This window comes from Microcebus murinus, chromosome 10 (assembly GCF_040939455.1).
Source record: "Microcebus murinus isolate Inina chromosome 10, M.murinus_Inina_mat1.0, whole genome shotgun sequence".
Taxonomy (NCBI): Eukaryota; Metazoa; Chordata; class Mammalia; order Primates; family Cheirogaleidae; genus Microcebus; species Microcebus murinus.
Window position 1 is genome coordinate 10,798,257 of NC_134113.1, and position 9,101 is coordinate 10,807,357.

The following is a 9,101-nucleotide window of genomic DNA, read 5'->3' on the forward strand; positions in this document are numbered from 1 at the left end:
TGATGGGGGCAAGGGCTAGGTGGTCAGGGAGGTCCCTCAGAGGAAGTGACAGGTGGCCCAGCTCTGAGTGACAGGAGGAGCCAGAAGATGGGCAGGCATGAAAATAAGACTGGAGGGAGAGGGGCTGCCCTGGCCACTGTCCCACCAGTGCCTCCTCTGGTCACCCCACCACCTGCCCGCCTGGGTGGGTGGGGCAGGGCATGGGAGGAGCAGCGACCGGGCCTTACAGGGTGGGCTGTGCAAAGGGCACCGTGCCTGACCCTGGGGCCACACTGCTGCTCTGGCCCTCAGCCCCGGAGAGGGGAGCTTCTCCAGCCCTGATGCTCAGATTCCTCCATCCTGGTTCCCCCTCCCCTCCCCGTATCCCCCCAAGACAGAACCAGTATTCACACTGCTCGCCTGGCCTCTCCGGGCTGCCTCAGGCCCCCCCACTGCAGGGAGAGGAAGAGGGGGCCCGGCAGGGTGGGCCAGGAGGGTCTGGGCCTCCTCTCCCTTCCCCTGCCCCTCTGCCAGACAAGCACAGGTTGGGGCGGGGCTTGGCGTCCTGGCAGCGGTGGCCGCTTCCCTCTGTCCCCCTCCGTCCCCTTCCCTGCCCCATCAGGAGCCGCCAGCCCCCAAGGGTGCTGCGGTTTGGCACCTGGTTTGGGTCCTGCAGAGCCGGCCCGAGGCCCTGGACTCTGAACCTGTGAACCCTAGCTGTGTATGGACCTTTCCTCCCTCGGGGGGCCTTGAACCCTCTCCTTTTCTTCTTTTGGGGGGGTAACTTCGTTTATTTTCTCTTCCCTACATCTGCCTCCCCCCACCCCCTGATTTCCTGTTTTAAACTGAATGGCACGAAATTGTTTTCCTCAACTCGGAGATTCCTGTATGGAGAGAATCAATTTCTATATTTGCAATAAATTTCTTATTTAAAACTACGGGGCCAAGGTCTGTATTGAATCACCCCAGCCCCAGCCCCGCCGCCCCTGGACTACCGGCCGGTTTCTGGCCCCTTTCCCCACTTCCCTTCTCGCCGGGAGCCTGGGGCTCAGGCTGAGGCTGTGGGATGCAGTGGTCGCTGCCCACTGTCAAGGGAAAAAGAAAGGGTCTGCCAGACGGAGGACGGGCCTGCAGGGACTGCAGGATCGCTGTGCTCCCAGCACCACACAGGCCTGGCTGGCTGGGGGCCTCACAAAAACCTGGAAGCCCCCTTGCCCTTCGTCCTCTCCCCTCTCCTGCTGTCCTAGCCTCCCTCACCCCTGTGTGGAGACAGGGCACCCTGTGGGGCATCCCGGGGTCCCAGCTGCTCCCCAGGGCAAGGTCCTCTAGTTAATGACCAGGACTCTAGCTTCTCAGAGGCTGCCCCTCCTGCTCCTGCTTGGGTGGGTCCAGGTCTCTGAGGGACCCTCTGAGCCTCCCCTTAGCCCGGCCCAGGCAGCCTGTCCTGGGCCCCTGGCCTGCCCCAACCCTGTGTCGTCCTCCCATCTGCGGCCCCTCTCTCCACAGCGAGGAACCAGCCCTGCTGCTCCTCACAGTCAAGAGATGAGCCTTGTCTCTCTGGTCGTCAGCCAGGGACCTCGGCTGAACTGCCCAAGGCCTCGATCAGGTGGCTCTGGAGCCCACTGCTGGCCCCAGCCACCTGCTTCCTAGAGCCAGAGCCCTCCTGCCTTTGCTCAGACCCCTGCTCTCCAACTGCTACAAACTCCTCCTCTGGAAAGCCCTGGATTCCGCCTGGATCTCTGTGGGGAAACTTTGAGTGCACTCCCGGGTCTGAGCTACCGCCGTGAGAGGTGTCACACCGTGGCACTCAGCAGCTCAGCCCCGGATCAGTGGGAACTGTGCCCTGGAGGCTCTGGGGGCCTGCAGGGCTGTCCTGCTCCCTGCCTGCCTCCATTGGAGTTGGTTGGACTGTGTGGACTGACCGTCTGGGATGGCCGGGGCTGGGGACCACACCCTTCTCCTGCCCGAGCTCCAGCTGGCCTCCTGTCCCCTCCCAGTGCCCTCGCCCAGGCTGGGTGCAGCTGTTCCCAGGGGGCTGGAGCCTGGCCACCGTCCCCCCCTAGCTCTGCTCCCTGGCTGTTCCAGCAGTGGCCCCATCCTCCCTCCTGAGGGATATCCCCTATGAACCTGCACCATGGGAGGAGGAGGAGGCAGAGGAACAGGCACAGCCAAAGGCTCTGTCACCTCAGGCCCTATAGCCAGGGCTGCCCTGCAGTCCCCAGCCTGACTCAGGCTCCAGGATACCCCTGCCCACTCAACTTCCTGTGACACTTTGCCTTCCTGTGACACTTTCTCTTCATCAGCATCGGTTTTTTTTCTGGAAGGGTTAATTTTATTCCCTAGAAAGCTAAGATGTGACCAAAGCTGTACATGAGTCTGGTGGTCAAGGCCCAGGCCCTGCCCCTTGGGTTGGCCTGAGGCCTCTGTTAGGGGACACTGCAGCTCCTGGGCATTTGGAAGCATCAAGGATGGGTTGGCTTTGTGTGCGGGAATCCTGTGTCAGTTCTCAGGCTTAAAAATTAACTTTTATTCACTAACATAAACACAAACATCCTTATGTTTAATTTCAACACAAAAGTTATTCTACTTATAAATCTAGCAAATTTAAATAAGCACATTTAAGGGGGATCTGGCTAATTTTGGGCCCATGTTTCAAATGTAGTTAAGGGAATGTCCTTACCTACCCCAAACTGTATACGTTTTGTATATCTGCTTTCCTTTTTACATACTTCAGTTATTTGAAGAACAGGTGAAACCTGTGACCCGATAAATTCTCACTTATTCCTGTGGTGACTCTGGGTTCCTGTCATGTCCCAATAGCTTTAACACATGAGCCTCATATCGAGGAAAATCACAGTTCGGAATGAATTCCTTATACGAATATTCGACTCAAAGCTCAAGCAGACTCTGGTGTTTTAATAGCAAATACCTGAACCACTAAATATGCCCTTATTTCATAACACAAAATATTGACTATAAAAAAGTGACTTGCTTGTTTTGTGCCTAATCCTAATTCTTCCTGGGGCAAAGGGGTGTCCATCCAGTGATAAGACCAATGTCTCCCGATTGGGGTCCACTGTGGGGGCAATTTTGGGGAAAACCTCTGTGGGCTGGGCCCCGATGAATTGGATATTTCAGCTGGGGCAGGGGTCTGGGTGTGGTAGACAGGACTCCAATTGCTGGGGGGACCCCACTTTGACCCTTTCTGTGTGGTGCCCTCTCCATGGGGTACTCTGTCCCACCTGGGCCCACGAGCCAAGCTGCAGGTGTCTTGGTTCTTCTGTGTCCTCCAGGAAGTCCACAGTCCCACCTGTGACCTACCACCTGGGTGCTCTCCAGTCTGGGCTGCTTCCTTCTCCAGATGCCTTAACGTCCCCCCACCTCAGTGGCTCCCACACTGGCAGGCGTTCACAGCACATTTACCTGGCTCTGCCCGGCCTTGGTTTGAAGGTGTTCACAGTTCCAAGGTTATGCTGGTGACCCTCGTAGCGGCTTGGCCAGGGAAGTTCCTTTTCTGTTTAGTTGCTTAGCTGAATTCTCCTCTCTCAATCTCCCCCCAGCCTCAGGAACAGCAACATTTTTTTCTCCAGAGATGTCCTTAAAAGAAGCCCTGTGCCTGCAGGTTTTTAAAAGGATCACTGGGTCTCAGCTGGTTCTCAGATGTCAGTCCCAAAAGGCAGGATCCTAGGCACCCCAGCCCCCAGCTTCTCAGAGGCTGCCCCTCCTGCTCCTGCTTGGGTGGGTCCAGGTCTCTGAGGGACCCTCTGAGCCTCCCCTTAGCCCGGCCCAGGCAGCCTGTCCTGGGCCCCCGGCCTGCCCCTCCCCTGTGTCGTCCTCCCATCTGCGGCCCCTCTCTCCACAGCGAGGAACCAGTCCACTGTGTGGACTGACTGTCTGGGATGGCCGGGGCTGGGGACCACACCCTTCTCCTGCCCGAGCTCCAGCTGGCCTCCTGTCCCCTCCCAGTGCCCTCGCCCAGGCTGGGTGCAGCTGTTCCCAGGGGGCTGGAGCCTGGGCACCGTCTCCCCCTAGCTCTCTGCTCCCTGGCTGTTCCAGCAGTGGCCCCATCCTCCCTCCTGAGACTCTACGATCCTGAGTCTGGCCCAGGAGCACCTGGGGGGTTTCCTGCTTGCTCAGGAATTCTTCTAGCTCTTCCCAGGCTGGGGAATCCAGTTCCGAGTCGGACTCGTGCCCCACGCTACCCAGCGCCTCTGAGTACAGGCTCCAGCCGCAGCTTCTGGCCTCTGCGTCTGGGGTCTCCCCCGGGTAATGGGCTGGCCTCACGCACTCCTTCATGAGGCCCTTTACCTGCAGAGACCAGGTGGCTATGTTAGCCCAAGGTGAAGGGCTCTGGTCCCCAACTTCACTGCGTTCCCATCCCTGCACCTGTGAGTCCACCTGGGCCTGCTCTCTGGCCTTGCTCTTCTGCAGCTCAGCTGTGTCTCGGCCTGCAGGGCCCACCTCTCAGGAGGGGGCTGCGTTTCTGCCTTCCTCATCACTCCTGCCTGGAGGGTGTCACGGCCTGACCCCAAGGGCCCAGCCTCCAGGCATGGTCTGGCTGTCCCTCGAGCCTTGGGGCCCCTTCCCCTTCCCTAGGCCTGGAGTTCCAGCCTGTCCCTGTCCCCTCTCCTCAGGGTCCGGTCTGCTACCCCTGTTCCTGCCCAGTCCCGCCTCCCCATGTAAGCCGGAAGCCCCCACCCCAAATCTCCCTGTCTTGGCCTCCTCTAAAATAGCCCTCACCTGCACGTCTGACAGCGGCTTCGGTCCTCACGGTTCTTGCCAAAGAAAGCAAGGCCATGTGTGAAGGAGGCACTGGTGACAGCACTGGGGACACAGGCAGCCACAGCTTCTCAATCCTTGTCCTCAATCTTCCTGTCTCCACTTTTCCTCCTCCAGCGACGTCTCCTCCCCCACCACTCAGCTACCAGAATCTACACCTGCCCAAGAGACAAAACCCCTCCACCTGCTCCCTCTCCTCACTCACTTTCACAAACAATATTTATGGCCACCCGTGTGCTGGGCAGGAGCGAATGCATGCACTCCAGTCTGGGTTCTGTTGCAGAGAGCAGAATTCTCTACAGCTGAATAAGCAGGAAAGGACTCACGAGAGACCACCGAGTGGTGGACGGCATCATCGGGGAGGCCGAAGACCAGACGTGAGGGTGTGCTTTGAGGACTGACTTTAGAGTAACAGGGCAGAACTGGGCCACAGTGGCAGCAGCGTCACGGGTGCCCCATGGGAGCTGGGGACGGGCTGCACACCCCTGTCCTAGGGCAGGGACGGTGGCTGCAGAAGCAGAGGCATCCCATCTGCCCGGTGCCTCCTTCCAAACCTCTGGAAGAATATCTGATCTGTGCAGCCCAAGCCACATCTGACCCTTGGCTTCAAGAAGGACTCGGCAGGGTGGTATTTAGCTTTCCAGGCCCTGCCGGAGGCAGGCCATGCCTCACATCCAGTGCTGGGGGTCAGGCTAGGCGGCATCTGACCCCCACGGCGGCCCGTCCCACGCAGGGGAGCTAGTCTACATTTCGGGGAACGGGGTGAGAGACAGAAATTCCCCCGCCCTGGCACAGCTCACCAGAGCAGGGCTGGGATGGAACCCAATCCGCTTTACTCTCCGGCTTTGCTTGTTGCTTTATCTTCTCCCAGACATCCCCTCGGCCAGGGGGGCCAAAGGCCTGAGTCCCAGGTTGGGCACCACACAATGTCCCAACCTGTAGGTCTGCAGAGAGCTGAGGGACACCAGCCTTACAACAGGCCCAAGGCCTGGCATGGCTCTCTCAGACCCTGCATTCTGATACTTGCTGCTGAAATTCTGGTTACTTCTAAGATATCTGCTCCAAATCCTTCATTGAAAGATGTGAAGAATGAGCCCAGAAAATAGGGCGTGGAGGGGAACGCCTTCACCAGGTCGTGGGAAGCATGGCACGGGAGGATGGAGACCAGGTCTTGGGGTAGCATAATCAATTTGGATTAGACCCCAGAGATGGGAGGGGGAGGAGGCAGGTGGGACTAGGGTCTAGAGGGGCCCTGCCACACACACGGGAGAGGTCTGTTCTGACCTTCCCCTAGCTCCCAGCTCCCCCCACAGGGTGATGAGTCTGCAGGGTCCATGTGCACGCTCAGACCCTCCCCACTTCTCAGCCATGCTCTAAACACCTAGGACCCCAGGATTTTCTGCCCAGCTGTCTCTAGGTCTGCTACCAAGGCCTGTCCTTCCCAAGGTGGACTGTGTCACCTGTGTGGGAGGTGTGGACAGAGCTTGGACCCGTGTGTTGGGGGCCTATGTGTGTGCATGCCAGACCCCCTATGTTGTAGGGTGGTGCTGGGGGCAAGAAGAGAAGAGCGTGTGCTATGGGACAGGGAGTGGGGCCTCACTCTCCCCGGGCCACCACATTCAAGGAGGCCATGAATTCGAAACTGAAACCTGTTGCAGGCCATTATGAAGGTAAATTTGTCAAGGCAGGAGGATGTTCTAATAGCTTGCTAGCTAGATTTATAACTTTTCAATATTTAGACATATGGTATCTGAGCTTCCCTTCGTGATCTTGCCCAGGCCCTGTGAACACTGGGGATGGGCCAGGGCTCAGGGGTGACGGAGCCTGAAGTCAGATAGTGTGGGACGGGCCCACTGTTTGGAGGAAAAGGCTGTAGAAATGATGTTGGAAGAGGACATGTTTTTGCCTTTTCGTGTCTGGGCAGGAGCAGAGTGGGCTCGGAGGCCCGTCACGGAGGAGGGGTGGGGAGGGGAGATGGTACGACTTGGCCCAGGTGTTGGGTGGGGCCCGGGCATTGGTGGGGCTGGCACTCATGTCTCCTGGGGGAGGAGGGAAGTGGCCCTGGCTCTGGACACAGGGTGGGGAGAAAGGTGGTCAGAAAGTTAATTTCCATCTGGGGTGTGTCTTCCTTTTGCCTTTTCCAGCTAAATAAAAAAGATAAATTTTCTTCTCTCTTCTGCTGCTCAGCAGAATCCCACAGCCCAGCTGCTCTGTCTAGTTTCTCACACTGAAGGTCAACCCACAAGTCTTGTCCTGTGTGCCACCTGGGGCACCCGCCCTGTGGCATCTGCAGGGGAGAAGACTAAAGGAGACACGGCCTTGTCTCTGGAGAGCTCCCTGGATGTGGCCATCCCTTAGCTCTTTATAAAGTCCTTTCACCTTCTGCAGGTTAGGATTAAATGCTGGAGTGTAACCCTAGTAGACACTGGGGCCTCATGTGGCTCAGTCTCTGCAGCGGACACCATTCCAAAAAGCACAGTCCAACCGGCAAATAGCAGTCGTAGAGGAATGCTGCGCTTCCCTCTGCTCTCTTGAAGAAGGTCTGGATCGTATTTGGGGTTCCTGGCAATCCTTCGCACAGGCCCTTCCTTACCTGCTCATTTGTCTCCTACCCAGGAGCTGCTGCCGTGCCCTGCCCTTCCTCTTCTCTGCTGTTGCTGCTGTCAGCGCCAGTTGCCGCTGAGAAGCGGGGCGGGTCTCGGCATGCATGTAGGCCCACTTTTGGCCCGTGGGGCCCCATTTCTCAGCACCTTCTGGTCTAAGAAGCTTCCCGACTTTGGGACCTGAGGGCGGATGTCTCCCCACCAAGGCCTTTTTGACTGTTGCCAATCAACTCCCCTTAGTCCCTGAGCTGCCCCTGGGCCGGGCCTGATGGAGGCTGCTAAGGGCGGGGACATGGGGGGGCAGAGGTGAGCGGTCCATGTGCTTGCCCGGAGGACTTCACTTAGGTATAAAGCCCCTGCCGTGTGCCAGCACTGTGCGTGCACGCAGTGCTAGCCATTGAAAGGTCGCAAATGCGCCATGGGCTAGGCCCCAAGCTGTTTGATCTCTGCCAGTGAGGTAACGGTAGTTATCCTACTCCCCAGTGTACGGACCAGGACTGAGGGTGAACAAATGCCGATTAACACAGGCAGGGCCAGACTGCCTGGACCCCTTGACTCCCACAGCTCACGCCCCCCACCCCAGGTTTGGCCGCCCCTAGACCCACAAATCCATGCTGAGACGTCCCAGGCCCGGCTATGAACCAAGGGCTGGACTGACTGTCAGGGTGACCCTAAGAAGGGAAGGAGGATGGCGGCCAGGCACTGAACTTGGAATGCTCATCTGAACTCTAGAGCCTCAACTGCCACCTCTGTGAAATGGAGCGAGCTATGCCTGCCTCCCAAAGCTGTAGCGAGGCGTTGCAGGCCTGAGAGCCGAGAAGCGCTCTCACCAGCGGCCTGGCCGGGGAGGCAGCTCGGGAATGCTGGCTGGAAGGAGGAGTGTGTGACAGAGTGCAGACGCAGCAGTGGAAGTATATGCTTCACCCAAAAGAAACAGACCCCACAGAGGACAGTGGGAGCAGCTATGAGCCGAGAGGGGGAGAGGCACAGAGAACCTCCAAGTGGGATAAAAGGACAGGGCCAATGGCAGTGGCCCAGTGAGGTGGGAGCCAGCTGCCGCCTGGCCAATGGGGCCAGGTGAAGGCTCTGGAAGGACCAGCCCAGGCAGGGCAGAGCTGAGCCCCTTGTGCCGAGGTTCGGTGACCAGGGCCTCGCACCATCCCATCCTCTTGGAGATCCTTCTCCACCTGCATTTGATTAGGTCACGGGGTCCGGCAAATCGTATCTTCAACGCTTCTGAAGTCGATCCCCTGCAGGGCCTTAACCAGGTCCCCTCCCTCTCTCTCGGGTTCCTGCAACAGCTGACGCAAAGGAAAAGGGCACAATAGTGTCCATTCCTTTACCTAGTACGCTCCCCCAAGTCTCGCTTCACATGCCATCCATGTGCTGATGCCTCTCAGGTCCGCGTCCACCCCAGATAATCCAGCGGCCCCCAAGTCTCCTGCTCCCTTCCTAAGTGGCAGCCCCCAGCCCCTCAAGCCAACACCACGGGTCGTCCTTGCTGAGCCATTCTCCGCCTTCCGCCTGCGATGCTGCAGCACATCCTAGTGACTTTACCTCTCTGTGTCCCCCTGGGGTCCAAGCCATGTCACCCTTCACCTGGGTGACGGCGGCAGCCTCCTAATTGGCCTCTCTGCCTCGGTTCTGGACCCTGGTCACTCTCCCCGCAGCAGCCGGAGGGCCCGTGGTGGGCACGCGCGTGGCGGCGCCCTCACCTGTTAAGCAGTCTTCCAGCCTCTT